Source organism: Elgaria multicarinata, chromosome 8, assembly GCF_023053635.1.
Source record: "Elgaria multicarinata webbii isolate HBS135686 ecotype San Diego chromosome 8, rElgMul1.1.pri, whole genome shotgun sequence".
Classification (NCBI taxonomy): domain Eukaryota; kingdom Metazoa; phylum Chordata; class Lepidosauria; order Squamata; family Anguidae; genus Elgaria; species Elgaria multicarinata.
In genome coordinates this window covers 34,055,536-34,073,120 of record NC_086178.1, presented here as the reverse complement: position 1 = coordinate 34,073,120, position 17,585 = coordinate 34,055,536, and positions in this window count along the sequence as shown.

The following is a 17,585-nucleotide window of genomic DNA, read 5'->3' as shown; positions in this document are numbered from 1 at the left end:
GGGGGCGGCTTTAAAAACAGCAACACACTATTTGTTTTGAAAATGGTTGTTGTTCTTGGCACAACACTTTCTGCTGTGTTCTTTGTTCTTCACCAGCATTTCAGCCTCTTGTCTGAGGATGTCCTCTATCGTGCCATGTCTTCTCTATGTTGTAAAACTGGGCAAAAGGCATATTTGCATCAAACGGTTAAAGAAAAGGCTCTGCCTCCCCATTATGCTTTGTGAGAGCTTGGAAGCATTGTTGGAAGCTGCTACCACCTGAGGAGATGGCAGGGGGTGGAACATGGTGAACAAGTATGTGTTTTTTTGAGGGCTTTTGGGGTTGTATGGATTTGGGGTGAGTTGAACAGGTGCACAGGTGGTGTAAGCAATGCAGAAGTGAACATGAATGCCCATGTGGAGGGGGAAGCTGAAAATGTACCCCTTTCTACAAACAAATTCAAAAAATAGTGTTTAGTTCAGGTTCAGCCCCAGTTGTCATATGTTATGACAAATAACATAGTATGACCATCTGAAAAGGAGGACAGGGCTCCTGTATCTTTAAAGCCTCAGCTAGACCTACAGGTCTAGCGCAACAGAGGGGTGACGATCTCACAATATTGTTATTGCGAGATCTCCCCCTCTGTTTACACGCAGTGCACAACGACCTCAGAGGAACAGGACGTTGCACCCGCCATTTTGGTTTTTTTAAAAAAGCACAGAAGGAGAGCACAAGCACTGGTGCGCTGAAAGGTAAGTTTTTTTAAAAAAAAAAAATAATTTCCCCGCTCCCCCACCCCACCCCCAAACTGCCCCGTGCACAGTTCCTGGCTCTTCACGAGTAACCGCGAGGAGCCGTGACAAACCATGACAATGGGCCACACTTTCCGCGGTCTCGGGATCATCCCGAGACCATGGAAAAACACACGACTAAAGGGTAGGGTGATATCCTGGGGAAAGGGAGGGATCATCCCTCCCTGCTCCCAGGGTCCCTTGAGGACCCCCAGGATATCACCCCGTCTAGCTATGGCCTTACAGTTGCTTAGAAAAGGAGATTTCAGCAGAAGTCATTTGTATGCATGCAGCACCTGGTGAAATTCCTTCTTCATGACATCAGCTAAAGCTGCAGGACCCCTTCCCTCTTTTGTATCTGGTCAAGAGAGCAGGGCTCCTGCAGCTTTAATGGTTGTGATGGAGGAAATTTTACCAGGTGCTGCATGCATACGAATGACACTTGCTGAAATCCCCTTTTCTATGGAACTGTTAGAGATACAGGAGCAGTGACCTCCTTTCCATATGGGCAGGATCTACACTACTGCTTTAAAATGGTTTATAACAGTAGTGACAACTGTTGGGGCCCAGGACACATTCCATATACAGTTTTCAAAATGCTTTGAAAGTGTCATGTCCTGCTTGGTGTAGATCTGGCCAAAAGATTTATTTTGTTTATTATTATTATTATTATTATTATTATTATTATTATTATTATTATTATTATTTATATAGCACCATCAATGTACATGGTGCTGTACAGATAACACAGTAAATAGTTTATTTATTTATTTATTTATTTATTTATTACATTTCTATACCGCCCGATAGCCGAAGCTCTCTGGGCGGTTCACAAAAATTAATCTGGGCGGTTCACAAAAATAATAACCGCTTTTGATTATTACTGTAAGATGAAAATGTGCATTGGTTCAATGGAAGGAAGTAAAATAATTTGAGTGAGGGAAAGGATTTTCATCTGGACTTTCCTTATGATGGGACTGTGAAGCTCCATTGACAATGTTACAAACTAAATCCAAGCTCACTGTTGATACCTAAGTCATTTGGGCCAAGGGCCAGATTGACAGCCAGGAAACCTCTCAGGGTCTATATCTCAGTAGGGGGGCTGTTCATAGCCCAAAGCCTCCACCATCTCTCTCCCTCTCCCTCTCCCTCTCTCTCTCTCTCACACACACACACACACACACACACACACACATTTGTTTATTTATTATTCATTTAAAATTCTTATACCATCCCCTTTCCTCCAAAAAGGAGCACAGACCACACTATCCATGCACATACACACACATATTCCACACTTACACCTATACATATCCTATTCACACAAACCAGTCATTCTCACAAACACTCCTACACACACACACACACACACACATTTCCATCCATATCATTCATATGCACACAAGCGCCGCCAGACCAACTTCCTCTTCACGGCTGCTGCAGTAACAAAGCGGGCACTGCTCCTTCAGGAAATAGCCTTTCAATGTGCTCCAAGTGCCCCTCAGCTGAAGAGAGTCACTTACAGGCTACCTTTGAGGGCAAACTCATAGGCCACAGGTTCCTCGCCTCTGCAGTAGAACAACATGAAGAAGAGGGAAGGAATGGCTGATTTTGTAGCAACTGATGCTGTTTCACACATGTAGGTTAGATACAATGAACACTGGAGCAGCTTTTCTGCATCACTACTTAGCTAGTGTGCATATGTGGAATGGAACACACACACACATAAGCATTGTAGGAAACTATCATATATGCGGTTCATCGCTAAGGACTGTCATCATAACAAGGTGCCTGCATTCATTCATTTATTATGATATTTCACTGCTGAATATCTAAAAATACTGAACTTACAAGATGGAGGGTTCTTTCCCTTTCACCTTCTCAGACATTATTTTTCCTCCTATTGCTCCCCCTTCCCCCTCCCCCCCTTTCTGGAAGAACAAAAATAAGAACCAATCAGGAACTAAGGGGAAGCTGTCCATTTTGGAAATGTCTGAGTGCCTCCAAATGGAAGTGGAGAGACCTACCTAACTGCATTAGGGCAAGCATTTTGGTAACCAAGTACCACCTACTGTGCTTATTACATAGACTACAAATAGGAGAGATAGTTTGGGATGATTATAGAAGAACTCTCTGACTTATATAACTCTATTGTACTGGCACATCTGAAAAAAAAATCATCCTCTTTCTCTGATATATGAACTCTTTGAGAGTTACTCGCATCACCAGAAACCCTTTTAGAGCTATCTGGTTTCTCTGTCCCATTTTTTTATACAGGATAAGCTAGCATTATGTGCAAAGCAAGAGTGAACCTGTTATCTGTGTATTTACATCGAGTATTCAAGTTGAGGAATACGTTAAAGCTAAAACAATTCTCTCACAAGTAACTGCCTAATTTTTCTTCCTCTACACCAGCAATGCATGACATGCTTGTTTTTGTTTTTGTTTTATTTTTATTAATTTGCTTCACTTAAAGTCTATGAAAGATAAGTCATGACAGTCTCCCTTTACCATTTAGTCCAACTTAGTTCAATGATAAGTATGTAGTTCCTAGTAAGCCTGCTGAGGATGACAGCCCTGCATGGGCTTCAAAATGTGTGAAGTCTAGCAGGTCCCAAGAAGCCATTTTAGAAGTGGAGCAATCCTAGCGGTTGGCATCTCTTCCTTGAGAAAGCTGGTTATTTCCTTCCTAAGATTGATTGCTTCTCTTCTCTATTGCTGAGCTTCTTTTGCGTTTCACCTTGTTTTGCCAGATAGAACTGGTGGTGATGAGCAGATGATACTGTCTCGTACTGAGTCAGAGCACTGGTCCATCTAGTCGGCGCTGTCTTTTCTGAATGGCAGCAAATCTCCGAGGTCTTGGAAAAGGTTCTTTGCCAGCACCTGCTGCTTGACAGTCTTTTAACTGGGGATGCTGGGGATTGATGTGAGCATCTTTGGCATACCAAGCAGGTGCTCTGCCACTGAAATACTGATGCTCCCCTCAGCGAACCTTATTTACTTCAAACACTGGCATTACTATATGGAGCAACCTCCACGGTCATATACCCTAGCTTGCAACTGCAGCTTCTTCTTCCTCCTCCTCCTCTCGGTCTTCCTTTCCTGTGGGAGAACTTCCTTCTCTTAAAATGACAGACACAGTCTCACTCTCTAGAACATATTTCTAACTAAGACATTATAAAGCCCATCTATGAAATCAAATGGATTGGCTATTTTGTGCCTAGTTGTCATGAACATCAAATAAGAGCTGTGGATAGATTAGTATTCAACAATACAATACCCTACCTCCTAAACAGAGACCATTTGTTTTCTTTTACGTATTGAGGGGATAGGAGAGAAATAGGGATGATGGGGAAATCTGGTTGGGGCTCAAGTCTCAGCAAGTTATAACCAGCTTGGCCAACTGAATGCCAATCTGCGGATCCCTGTGTTTGCCCGGCATGGTGTGCAGGGATCCCCACTTACCTGCAAGCACCATTTTGTGCAAAATGATGGGTAAGCTATTTATGGAAATGTATAATGTCATTTATATAAAATTGCAGGCATAAATGGTCTAATAAATGATGATATTTATGCCCACCATTTTGCACAAAATGGTGATTTACATAAATAGCTTTGCAATAGCTTTCGCAAAATGGCAGCTCATTGGAAGGACTCATGCTACACATTGCTTAATGGGTGTCTGTGGACTGTCTGGTGGTTTGCACCATGTGCTTGCTGGGTTAGGTAAGCAACAGGAGTTTGGCAAGCAGCATACAGGGAGGGTGCAAGGGGGTTCACCCTTCCCTAGAGGGAAGGGGATGGGTAACATTTTGTCGTGTTTCTCAGAAAACTCCTGCTTTCAATGGGAGGCTTGTTAAATAATCCACAAAGCTTTTATTAAGCAACAAACATCTCTTCTACGTGAAGAGAGTCTAATCTCTTGGAAACTTCCCCCTAGGCAAAACTATGCAAACTAAGCAAGACAATCGTCCACTCAAGAAGAATAGGAAGCCTCTTCCCAAACGCCCGTAACTTCAGAGCCTGGTGCGGAGGCAGATTCTGGCGCAATCCTGGTCAGACTGATTTTCTCACACCTTCCTTCCGCTCCGTGCATTTTATCTTCCAGCGGATCCTAGCATGAGCTAGCTTGTCAGGGTGCTCTCCTCTGGAAAAAAGCTCACTTCCCACTGAGTGTGTAGGATTTGGCCTTGAGAAGATAAGCTCTGGATAGGGCTGACTCCCAGCTGGGGTATCGCCCATGAGAGTTTCCTCCCCTACTGGTACAGGCTAGCTGGTGTCTGGCACCGCCTTCTCTATGTCAGAATCTGATTCTGATTGATTACCTGAAACACCTTCTCCCAAAACGGGCAGTAGGGTTAGACATGACACATTTCCACACCTTTGAACCATTATGTGAACCAAAACTCACTCATTCTTTGAAGTTTGCATTTTTCCTAATTTTGTAACAGTGTTTTCCAATAAAAAAATGTGTACAAAGGTGGGGGAAAATGTGGGGAGATAATGCTAAAAAGTGTATTGCATTAGGAAAATTGCTTGCAAAAAACAACAACACAGGGGCAGATTTGGGGGAAATGCATACAGTATGTTAGGAGAAATGTGCACCAAAATGCTTATGAATCTCCATGTATAGAGATGATCTTTTGTATCTTTGATCTTTTGTATAGCTTTTCTCATCTCTTTCACCTTTCTCTACCCAAATACACTTCATATCTACCTCTACAGCTGTGTGTGCCCCCTTCCAGGTAAACTTCAGTACTAAACTCGGGCCTTCTGCTGGGGCCCTTCCTACTGTACAACGTTTCTGGTGGTGGTGGTGGGTCTTTAAAATAGAGAGTGTCTGCTCAAACCCTTATTCAGGCAACCCAAGTGTGTCCTGGAAGGTCCGAGACTCCCCTGGCTCAGGCTGATGCGGATGTAAAGGGGTAGTAGCCATCTACTGATTATTTGTTTGCACCTGCCTACATTGCAAGGAGTTTGTACTTGGAACTATTGTGAGGGATCATCTGGCGTTTTGGAATGCATTGACTTTGACATGTTGATGATACCCAGTTCTGGTTCTCCTTTTCATCTTCATCAGGTGACGCTGGGAATGTGTTAGGTCAGTGGCTGGCTGCAACAATGGACTGGATGAGGGCTAATAAACTGAAACTCAGTCCAGACAAGATGGACATGCTGTTAGAGCACCTCTGACAGGATGAATGGTGTTCAGCCTATCCTGAATGGGACTGCACAACCCTGAAGGAGCAGTTTCATAGCTTAGGAGTTCTCCTTGAACCATCGCTATCCCTTGAGGCTCAGGTGGCCTGAATGGCAAGAGTACATTCTACCAGCTTTGTCTAATAGCTCAGCTATGGCACTATTGATCACTAGGTTTCAGTACTTAAGAACATAAAAACAGCTATGCTGGATCAGACCAAGATCCACCTAGTCCAGCACTCTGTTTACACAGTGACCAACCATCTGTCGACCAAGAATCCACAAGCAGGACACAAGTGCAACAGCACCCTCCTCCCTATGTTCCCCAGCAATTGGTGTATATAGGCTTACAGTCTCTAATACTCTTTCCTCCCTTCAGTGTGAAGGATCAGGGGAATAGTAGATCAAAACACGTGGTGGGCTACAAGTTGCCCACCCCTGATTTAAGAAATGCATTACATGTCCATCACAGTGAGCAGAATACTGAACAAAGTTTCATTGAAATAATAATTTCTGATTCCTAACATTTGTGAAAAAAAGCACAACCCAGGATAAAGATCTTAGCAATGAGCTTTCATTTAGTCTGATCTGATTTAAACAAATGAAATGGCATTATTCCCAACAATCCAGAGAACTTTCAGGAGGTCTGTATCTTCAGACTTAAACAGTTAGCAGCAGTGGTAGTTAGTGGGAAAGATTTCTAAAAATAATGAATTAGCTTTGGTGAGATAGCAGCTAAGAAAAACGAGACAAACATTTTGCTTGAAGCCCCCTCTCCCCGCCTCCACTTGCTGCTCTCTTGTATAATTCCCCCCTTATCATTCCTCATTTTGATTCAGAACATGGCTGCCTATTTTCTATGGTCAGTGGACACTTCATCTTAATTACTTCAAAGGTAAATGCATTTTGAAGGTGTTTGGTTCCAATTTCAAGGAAGGAAGAACAAATTAATATAACTATCACATAAGCACATAGCAACGTCTTCAAACATGAGCAGCATGTGGTTAAAAAAGACTGACATGCTTGCATCCTGTTTGCTTTTCTATATCTCTGAGCCTTTATCTGTTGATGAAAGACACAAATTAACTCAATCCAAATAGCTAACTCTTATCAATGGTGATCAGCAAGTTACATAAAGGCATTCCATTTCATTTTGCTAAAGTTATGAGGTATCAAGCATCTAACAACCGTGTATTTGGCTCAGGTTTCTTCTCTCAATGGATAATTTCCAGCTAATACTTCATTAGTCTCTTTCTGTCTTCACAATGGAAAATCTAGGGCCCAATCGGATTCATACACAAGCATGTGACAAAAGATAGCATGAGTGACGAAGAGAGGGAACACAGTGATTGACAAAACTCCGTGGCTCAGCCTTAGATCTAAACCAAAATCTTCACATGATGGGATCTAAAGAAAAGTACTACACGGAGACTTTTGTGATTAGCAAGTACAACAATACGTTGTTTGGGATACCTGCAAGAGATTTTCACCTCAAGAGAACGCTATAATTATTGGTAATATAAATGTGCATCCTTCTTTGTAATTGCTCATGAATCTTCTCTCGTATTAGTCTTTCTAGTTTGGATCCTTGCAGAATGAAAGAGAAGGTTACACGCGTAAAAAGAATAATGCTGCAAATTGATTGTAATTAAATTAAGCAATGAATGACTATTAACCCCTAGATGATTCATGTTGTTTTGCCAAGCTGGGAAACAAATAAAAATGTGTAGCAACTGACAGAACCCCTCTCCCCCCCCCAAGTTCTTTCAAGGAAACATCTTCCTATCCAATAGGTAAGAGTAACTGAGGCAATTTGAATATGCTCAGATCACAGGAACACAAGCCCAAGCTACGTTGGCCTCTTTGTTGAAACCCGTTCTTTCGGAAAATCGTTTTCTTTACCCATTGGACAACAAGAATGCATTGTCAAGAAATTTTATAGCAATAATTATAAAAGATGTCCATTTGAACCCATTGAGGTCTCACTGATTTTATCACACCCAGCAGACCTCCCTGCAGGAGGACACTATATTTATGTTAGCAATATATGCTAGAATTGAGATCGTAAAATTAAATGACCACATAGAACTGTCATTTATGTGATGAGCGCCTACATATGTGGAGGCTGGTTTATTTTGCAGCCTAGTGTATACTAAATGGCCCACTCTCTCAGAATGTTCTTAATCACGCATTCCTTCACTGTTTCTGCAATATTACACTTGAAAGACTGGTAAGCAGTTTGCTGCAAAATGGTAAATGGCTACTGGCACTACACGGCTGATAGAAGAGCTCACTAAAATAGAAGTACAGTACATCTTGTATGCAATTGTTTTATGAGAAACATTATGGTTACTAGAATAACATTTCACCATTACCAACTGCTGAGAGAAAAGTCATTAAGATATTTGGCAAGCCAGTGTAATTTTTCAGCGGAGCTATAGCACAAGACCTCAGAATAGCTTCTGTAGGGGGGAAAAAAAGAGAAGGGGGGAGATACTAGCTGTCGCAAGGAAACAACTTAAGCCTTCTGTGTGATTTTATTCACAGGGGTTTATTTTCACATTCCAATGAGAGAAAGTTATTGCTTCTAGAGAGTGAACAATTGAGCCTTAACCCTTATTATAACAGTGCAATTTCTGAGCTACTACGATAAATCTTACGGCAGTCTTTCCATTAAAAATCGTACTTTTCTAAGGCACTTTTATAGTCAATAGTGTCACTCAGACACTTTTATGCCAGATTTTTAAATGGCAGCTTTAAAACAAAAAGGAATTAAAAACTGCATTTAAGTACACTTTAGCGATGGAGATGCAAGCAAACCAAAAATGATAATCCAAGTAAGTGCTAGGAACCCATTTCTTTTCTTTTCTTTCTTTTCATTTGTTGATCCTGGGGAAGCACAGGGGGGAGGAAAAGAGGTGAGGGGTGGGGGAATCACATAGTTCTTTTCAACTTGTCTTCACTGGACAAATTCAGGATGCGTTTCTGGCATGTATGACAATTTGCCCTATAATCCTGGTATTATTTAATCTTCCATTAACATATTAGAATTTAAACCAGAGCTGTCAGCATCTGACATCCAGCTCCTGCTGCTCTCAATAAATAGGATATTTTTCCCCTTCATAGGATCGTGCTCTAATGAAGTGACAAGGCATTGTGGCGTCAAGGTACAAGCAGCCCTTTACTGAAAATAAGCGACTGTGCATCACTTACCAAATCCATTTCTCTGTAACAAGTACAGTAATGACCTATTACAGTAATATCATGAGGTAACAAAACGTAGAATAATGAGGCCCAATGCAACCTAACTCTTCCCGTTGTCAATGTTGCCAGCGGCAACAATGACTTCTGGTTAACGTTGTATGACAGAAGATCTCACAGAGGCCTTGTAAATGATGCAGCCTAGCACTAAACAAGATGCTATTTCATTCCTGTTTCTTGGGGCAGGTCAATAACAACAAAACGAAAAGAAAAAGTTTCAAGTTATGAGGGGCCCAAAGCTGCTATTTATCCAATACAAATTTAAGACATTTCTGGTGCTTCCCATGCATGACTCTTTATACGTTGTGTTGTGCTTCACAGAAAGAAAAGGGCAAGCTCAAATACATGTTCAAAGAACACTCCAATTCTCCTGAAAATGTGGCTGTCATAAGCCAATAGGAGATAATAGATACGATGTGAGCTTTAGGAGACCCCAATACAAATTTCTGCTCAGCTAAGAGACAGTGGAAGACTTTGGGCTGACACAGGATCAAACTGTACATTGCATTAACTGTATTCTGTGCAGCTAACCCTTATTTTTTTTAACTCAAGAGTAAGTAACTCAAGAGCATTGAGCAGGGGGTTGGACTTGAGGCCCCTTCCAACTCTGTTATTATATGATACTATGTAGGGTGACCATATGAAAAGGAGGACAGGGCTCCTGTATCTTTAACAGCTGCATAGACAAGGGAATTTCAGCAGGTATCATTTGTATATATGGAGAACCTGGTGAAATTCCCTCTTCATCACAGCAGTTTAAGCTGCAGGAGCTATACTAGAGTGAGCAGATTTAAAAGCGGGCAGGGCACCTGCAACTTTAACTGTTGTGATGAAGAGGAAAATTCACCAGGTTCCCCATATATGCAAATGACACCTGCTGAAATTCCTTTTTCAGTTCAACTGTTAAAGATACAAGAGCCCTGTCCTCCTTTTCATATGGTCACCCTAATATTATGATAAGTGTGTGCAACCCCATTACAGATCGGGACCAGCACACACTGGTAGGGAAGGATTAAATGCCCTTCCCATTTGCTTGCCCACCCCCAACCCATTCTCTGTGTGTGCAAGTATACAGGGATTAAATTCCAGAAAGGAAATAAGGGGAGGAAGGTTCAATCTTCCCCTAGCAGGGGAAGATTCTAGCCCCAATCTGAATTGAGCTATGCATACTTACACAGTTCAATATACTCTCAATTCCACATCGATGGAAAGGGAAGGTTAATTAACGGTTGTTTCGAATAAGAATTTAACTTGTTTATCTTAGTTTTTGTTGTTCTTTTTCTAGATGTGGTAACTCCGCCATACACTCAAGATTTGGCTTGGAGAAGGGATATCTAGATATACTCTGAGGGCCAAACTAGATACGTCTGCAAGAGTTCTGTAGCAGAATTTCCCACTGTTTTGTAAACATTCATTGCTACCATTGTGTATCAGGAGGGTTAACCCTTTACCTGTGTCAGTTACCTTATGAAAATTTCCAAGCTGCTATTTTCCTTGTGCATCAGAACATACAGATACTTTTGCCCCAAAGGGAAATAACAGCTTCAGTGGTCTGACAACTCTCTCACAACCCACAGAGAGAGAAATGTAATTTTCTTTAAAAAAACATTGTGATAAAATGACATATCTCCCACCATCTCCTTAAGATGTATCATGAAATAACAATTGAACAAGATGAGGCTTAACTCAGAATTTTAGATTGGGTGGGACAGTGGAGAGGCTTGAAGTTGGGGGAATTTTCAGCAACCTTGAAAGACCAAGTATTAGATATATTCAAGACTGCACTGTAAAAAAGCAGAATATTTTACTTCCTTTGAAGATTTATGTCCTGTTTGCTTTGAAGATTGATATAACTGGATGATACTCAAGACAGATTACAACAGATTGCAAAAATATGTATAAGCACAAAACCAAAGACAACACACACTAGCCTGGTTGGGGAATGCTGGTTGTTGTAGGACTTTTAGGACTTCCTTTCTGTCTAAACATGCATAGTTTTGTGCCATAAATAATAACAGTAATGAGTAGAATCCTGGTAAGAACTTCCGGACAATCCTTACTGGATTTCACGAAGGATGAAGCTATCAATGGCTAGTCATCATGATGGTTATATGCTACCTCCAGGATCAACAGCAGTATGATTCTGAGGACTCGGGCCTTAGCTAGACCTAAGGTTTATCCCAGGATTGTCCCGGGGTCATCCCTATTCATGTAAATGACACACAGGGTATCCTGAGAGCAGGCAGGGATGATCCCGGGATAAACCTTAGGTCTAGCTAAGGCCTCAGCTAGACTTTGCGGTCTAGCGGGATGAAGATCTCATGATATTTTTATCATGAGATCTCCCCCTCTGTTTACACGTGGCGCACAACGACTTCGTTAGGCGAGGATGTCGTGGTTGCCATTTTTAATTTTTTTTTAAAGAAGAAGAGTGCACAAATGCTCATGCGCAGAAAGGTTTTTTTTAAAAAAAATTAATTTAAAAAAATTTAAACTTAATTCCCCCCTCCCCACCCCCACCCCAATGGGCACAGGTCCCAGCTCCTCATGAGAAACTGCAAGGAACCGTGACAACCCACAATGCCCGCCCACACGTTACATGTCCCAGGATCATCCTGAGACCGCGGAAAAGTGGGCCTAAAGTGTAGGGCGAGATCCTGGAACAAGGGAGGCATCATCTCTCCCTGATCCCGGGATCCCCTGTGCATCATGTGGATGCACAGGGACAATCCTGGGGATCTCCTTGGGATTTCACCCCATCTAGCTAAGGTTCTAGCTGAGTGCCAGTTGCTGGGAACAGCTACAGCAAGACAGGGCTGTTGCATTTGTATCCTGCTTTTGGCCTTTCCATCTAGGCATTTGATTATCCACTGTGAGAAATAGGATGCTAGATGAAATGGCTCATTGGTCTGATCCAGCAGGGCTCTTCCAAGGTTGTTAAATGAATGCCATCTGTGCAGAGGATTGTGTCCAGCAAGTAACAGCAAAGAATGCAGCGAAAGCTAAAACATGTTCCCAGGTGTTTCCAGGATTACTGTTCTGCTGATGTGGTTAGCTGTGAGAAGGGTTACTGAGTTCAGCAAGACAAGTGATGTGATTAAAGCAAAACCTGTCAACATGGGTGCAATGTGGGTCTTAATTATGGTTCCTCTTTAAGGTTCATAGGGCAGCAGGTCAACAGCCACTTAACATGGCATAGTGCTACTGAGTACAATGAACCATTGATTTTAATGGTCATGAAATATGTTATGGTGTTCGGTAGAGCTGAAATAAATTGTGCCTGTCAAATTTATGAATGAAATATGTGTCTGTCTATTGAGATTTCAATTTGTGCTACTTGTGCATTTTATTTGATTTCCTTGCTTCACTATAAATGATTGGAAGGGGGTGGAGGATTCACAGTCTGAGGTCCAGGAACATGCCTGCATCCAGTTCTCTTCTATAGAAGGGAAATGCTAGTAACATAGTACACGAACTGTTCATAAATATACAATGCTTCCATCTCAAAGAAGAAGAAGAATGAGCTCTTTTCATGGGGGTTGTGAATTGTGGCCATTGACCACAATCCAAAAGGTCTAGATCCAACATGATGTAGTAGTTAGGGTCAGTCTGGGAGTGGGAGGACTTCAATTCAAATTCCCACCAGCCTTGGGCTGGTTACTACCTCTCAGCTTAACCTTACCTAACAAGGCTGTTGCGAGAAGACAAAGTGGAGCCATTTGTCCTGTTTTGAGTTCATTGGAAGGATACAAGTAAAAGAGGGATAGAAGAAGAGATAAAAATAAAATAAATGTACAGGAGTGCCAACACAAAGACACATGGGCTTCCTGTTGATTTTCTCAGTCAGGGAGTGCTCAGTGTGTGCAGTGCTGATTATCTATTGTGAATGAGTATGGAGCATTGCTGGAACAGAAAATTGATTCAAAGTGCTGGTTATGACCTACAAAGCCCTACATAATGTGCAACCAGGAAGGAACACATTCGCACATAAGAGCCTGCCCAGGTTTTCAGATTCTCAGGATGTTCTGTCCCATGAACATCTGAAGAACTCTGATTTAAAGAAATTTAGCCAACACTTGTAGGGAAAGAGTCAGGAGGGCTAACACTCAGAATACTGTTAAAAATAACAAAAAAGGAGGGGGTCGTCAGTGTTTGAAGCAAAAGGAAGAATACAAGAATGATAGGTCAGCAGAAAGGAAGTAGAACAGCTCAACTCCTATTATGCCTCAGTCTTCTTCCACAAGGGAGATTGTGCTTGTCCAGACAAAAATAGATCAAGAGGAAGGGAAAGGGTTGCAGACCCAGATAGGTGTTTTAAAAAAGTGGTACAGGAACCTCTAATAATTCTAAATGAATTCATATCTTCACGGACAGACAAATTGCATCTTATGGTTTGAAAAGAACTTATGGATGACATCCCACCTTTTGTCTATAATTTTTAAAAATTATAGATAAATGTACAAATATGGAAAACAGGTGAAATGAAGCAAGACTGGAGGTAGGCAAGTGTTATACCCAATTATTATTATTATTATTATTATTATTATTATTATTATTATTATTATTATTAATGGATATGTCAAGGAACAGATCTGTCATCCATTTGTATATGTATAGGGTGATCATATGAAAAGGGGGACAGGGCTCATGTATCTTTAATAGTATAGCTAAAGGACCAGATACAAAAGAGGGAAGGGGTCCCGCAGCTTTAACTGTAGTGATGAAGAGGGAATTTCACCAGGTGCTGCATGCATACAAATGACACCTGCTGAAATTCCCTTTTCTATACAACTGTTAAAGATACTATCCTCCTTTTCACATGGTCACCCTAACACTATATAGGGTGACCACATGGAAAGGAGGACAGGACTCCTGTATCTTTAAGAGTTGAAGAGAAAAGGGAATTTCAGCATGTCTCATTTGTGTCCATGCAGTACCCAGTAAAAATTCCCTCTCCATCACAACAGTCAAAACTGCAGGATCCCTGCCCTCTTTTGTATCTGGTCACTCTAGTATAGCTCCTGCAGCTTTAACTGTTGTGATGAAGAGGGAATTTCACCAGGTGCTGCATGCATACAAATTACACCTGCTGAAATTCCCTTTGTTGTACAACTCTTAAAGATACAAGAGCCTTATCCTCTTTTTCATAAGGTCACCCTAACACTGTATATAGTTTGATTTTCAGATATTATGGGGTTAAATCTTTGTGTGTGTGTGTGTGTGTGTGCGCGCGCACACACACACACACACACACACACTAGTCAGTTTCTGCCACAAGTTCAGAGGCCAAAATTTTAGTTAGAATGTAGAGGTCAGGATGTTTTGCTCAGGAAGCCAGGAGATTATAAAATTCAATGGAAGTTCACTGTAGGGAGGGAGAAACTATTAAGTCAGGAAACAGAAACTTAGGGCCTTGCTAGACCTGCCGGCTTATGCCAGCAAGGAGGCGGGGCCAAGGCGCGCTACCGTTAGCGCGCCTCCCCCAGGCTTCCACACGTCAGACGCACAGGGACGTCGCGTCCCTGCGGCGTCCGCCATTTTTTTTTTTTTGCTTAAAGGGGCCGGGTGCGGCCCGAAGACTCCGGAGACGGTGAGTGTTTTTTTGGGGGGGGTTGTACGGGGGGGGCGAAGGATGGCTGGGTGGGTGGCAAGGGGGGGCGGGTGACAGAGGGAGCGCCGGGCGCCGCCGCCACCGCTCACAAGCAGGCGCGCGGCGCTTGCCCGGGCAAGCGCCGCTCGCCTGCTTGCGAGCGGCGGCGGCGGCGCGCGGTGCTCCCTCTGTCACCCGCCCCCCCCCTTGCCACCCCCCCCTGCCATCCTTCCCCTCTCTTTTCCCCCCACCCCCTGGCCGATGGGCACAGCGCTCATACAAGTGCTGTGCCAGGCCGGTCCGCGGCTTTTCGCGGCTCCTCGCGAGTAAGCGATGAGCCGCAAAAAGCCGCGGAAGTCTCCACACTTCCCCCAGCCCCGGCCTGAGGCCGGAGCTGGGGAAAAAGCGTGCCATAAGCGCATTGGCTTATGGCGCGTTGGAGGAGGCCTCAGCGCGGCCTGCCTCCGGATTCCCCTGTGCGTCATCTGGACGCACAGCAGGGAAACCGGGTCAGAAGGCGCGCTAAGGCCTCGTCTAGGAAGGCCCTTAGTTTGCACAAATGAACAAAACAAAACTAGCTTCCTGATTTGTTGAAGGTCAGGGCAGTGGAAAAAAACAATAATTTCAAGAGATAAAAGCCTAAGACAAAAGAGCAGAGGAGAAGAGAAGCATTGAGGAGAAGGAAGAGAGAAAAAAAGAAAGAAATCAAGAGTTGCTTGAGCTGGAGAAGTGGTTAAGACAGCTGCATGCAATTGCTTGAATAAGAGGCCAGAATAAAATAGGAACACAGTCTACTTAAGTTAGCTGGATGCATTCATCCCTTATTGTTTTATTATCCTATTGCTCATATGGTTCATATTATCCTATTGCTCCACTTTTTTCTTTTCTTGGTATTGTGGGAGTGTGTGCGTGCGCACATATCCATTCAGATTTTAATCCTTTTCCCAATTAATATTTTTCTTCAGTAAAATTTTAAGCGTTGTTATTTGAAACTTTCTGATCACTGTCCTTTTGGATTACCCACCCCATACCTAACAACCAACCCACTCTACCTAAATTAGATTCCTGGTAGAGGCAGGTTTGGTAGAAGCAGTCAGAGAAAGAAAAGATTTCCATGCAGTAGCAGTGGACACAGGGCAAAAAGGAGTGGGGGGCTCATAATTTTGGCTGTTTTCCCTTCCACTCCCAGATCAGGGTGTTGTCACTCCATGACAGGGGAGAGGAACTAGATAAATGACCAGTCAGCTTGATGCCAGATTCCTGGAAAGGTTCTAGAACAAATGTCAAAAAGCCAGCATGGTTTTTTCTACAACAGTTCATGCCACTCTAATTTTCTGTCCTTTATTGAGAATAGTCTAGTGGATCAGAATAATGCTGATGCAGGGCCAGTGGCAGACTCCAGTAGGCTCTCAGGATAGTGCTGCCGATGGAGCCCTGCTTCTGCTGAACCCACACACACCTGCCAAAGCCCCTGCTCACATATCTGCCCACTGAAGTCCCCAGACTGCTTGCTGAAGCCCTCTGCTTGCCCACCGAAGCGCACCGACTGCCCACTGAAGCCTGCCCAACCCCCAACCCCTAATCAACAGAGTCTCCATCTGTTCATAGAAGCCCTCTTCCCATGTCAAGCTGCCCACAGGGAGCAACATGAGACTTGTCAGGCTTGGCCATGATGCTTCCATTTGCTACCAGGGCTGTCTGAGAGGGCTAGGAGAAGGATGGCAGCAGTTACAGCAGGCTCAGGGGCAGGGATGAACAGGTTTGAACCTCTGGGCCCTCAGCAGCTGCCCACTCATGTTGACTACTGATGCAAGGCCCGTGCGGATGGACTATATCTGGATTTTACCAAAGTTTTGCACAAGATTCCTAACAATATTCTTGTAGGCAAGTTGGTAAAACTGTAGTCTAGGCATTACTATTCTTAGGTGGATTTGTAACTGGTTGACGGACTGAACCAAAGAAGTGCTCATCAGTGTCTCCTCATCTGGAGAGAGGTGACAAGTGGGATGTCACAGAGTTTTATCCTCAGTCCAGTGTTGTTTAAGATCTTTGTAAATGACTGGGATGAAAGAATAGAGAGGATGCTCATCAAATTTGCAGATGGCACCAAACTGGGTGAGGTAGCTAATACTGTAGAAGATAGAAACCAACCAAATGAATTTCAACAGAAATAAATACAATGTCCTGCATCTAGGCAGGAAGAACTGGATGCATAAATTCAGGATGGGTGACACCTGGCTTGATAGCAGTACATGCGAAAAGGATTTAGGGGTTTTGCTAGAACACAAGCTAAACATGAGTCAGCAGTGTGATGTGGTGGCTAAAAAGGCTAATGAAATTCTAGATGACATCAACAGACGTCTAAGGGCCTTGCTAGACCTACCAGTTATTCCAGAGAGAAGTAGCGAGGCCAAGCTGCAGCTAGCGTGGGCCATCACCCTTTTCTACACGTGAGATGCGACGGGGTAAGGGAAAGCCCTGTCGCGTCCTCTATTTTTAAAAAAACTTAAAGGGGCCATGTGCGCAGGAGCACACCAACGATAAGGTAAGTCTTTTTTTTAAGGGGGTTACACACTCCCCCTGCCCCCGATTCCCCCCACAATGTATGATGCCCCCCACTTGCCCCCTCACTCACCCGTCCGTCCACTCGCCCCCTCGCTTGCCCCCTCGCTCGCCCACCCCCTTCGCTCACCCGTCCATCAGCTCACCCCCCCTCGCCCCCTTGCTTGCTCACCCCCCCTCGTTCACCCATCTGTCCGCTCAC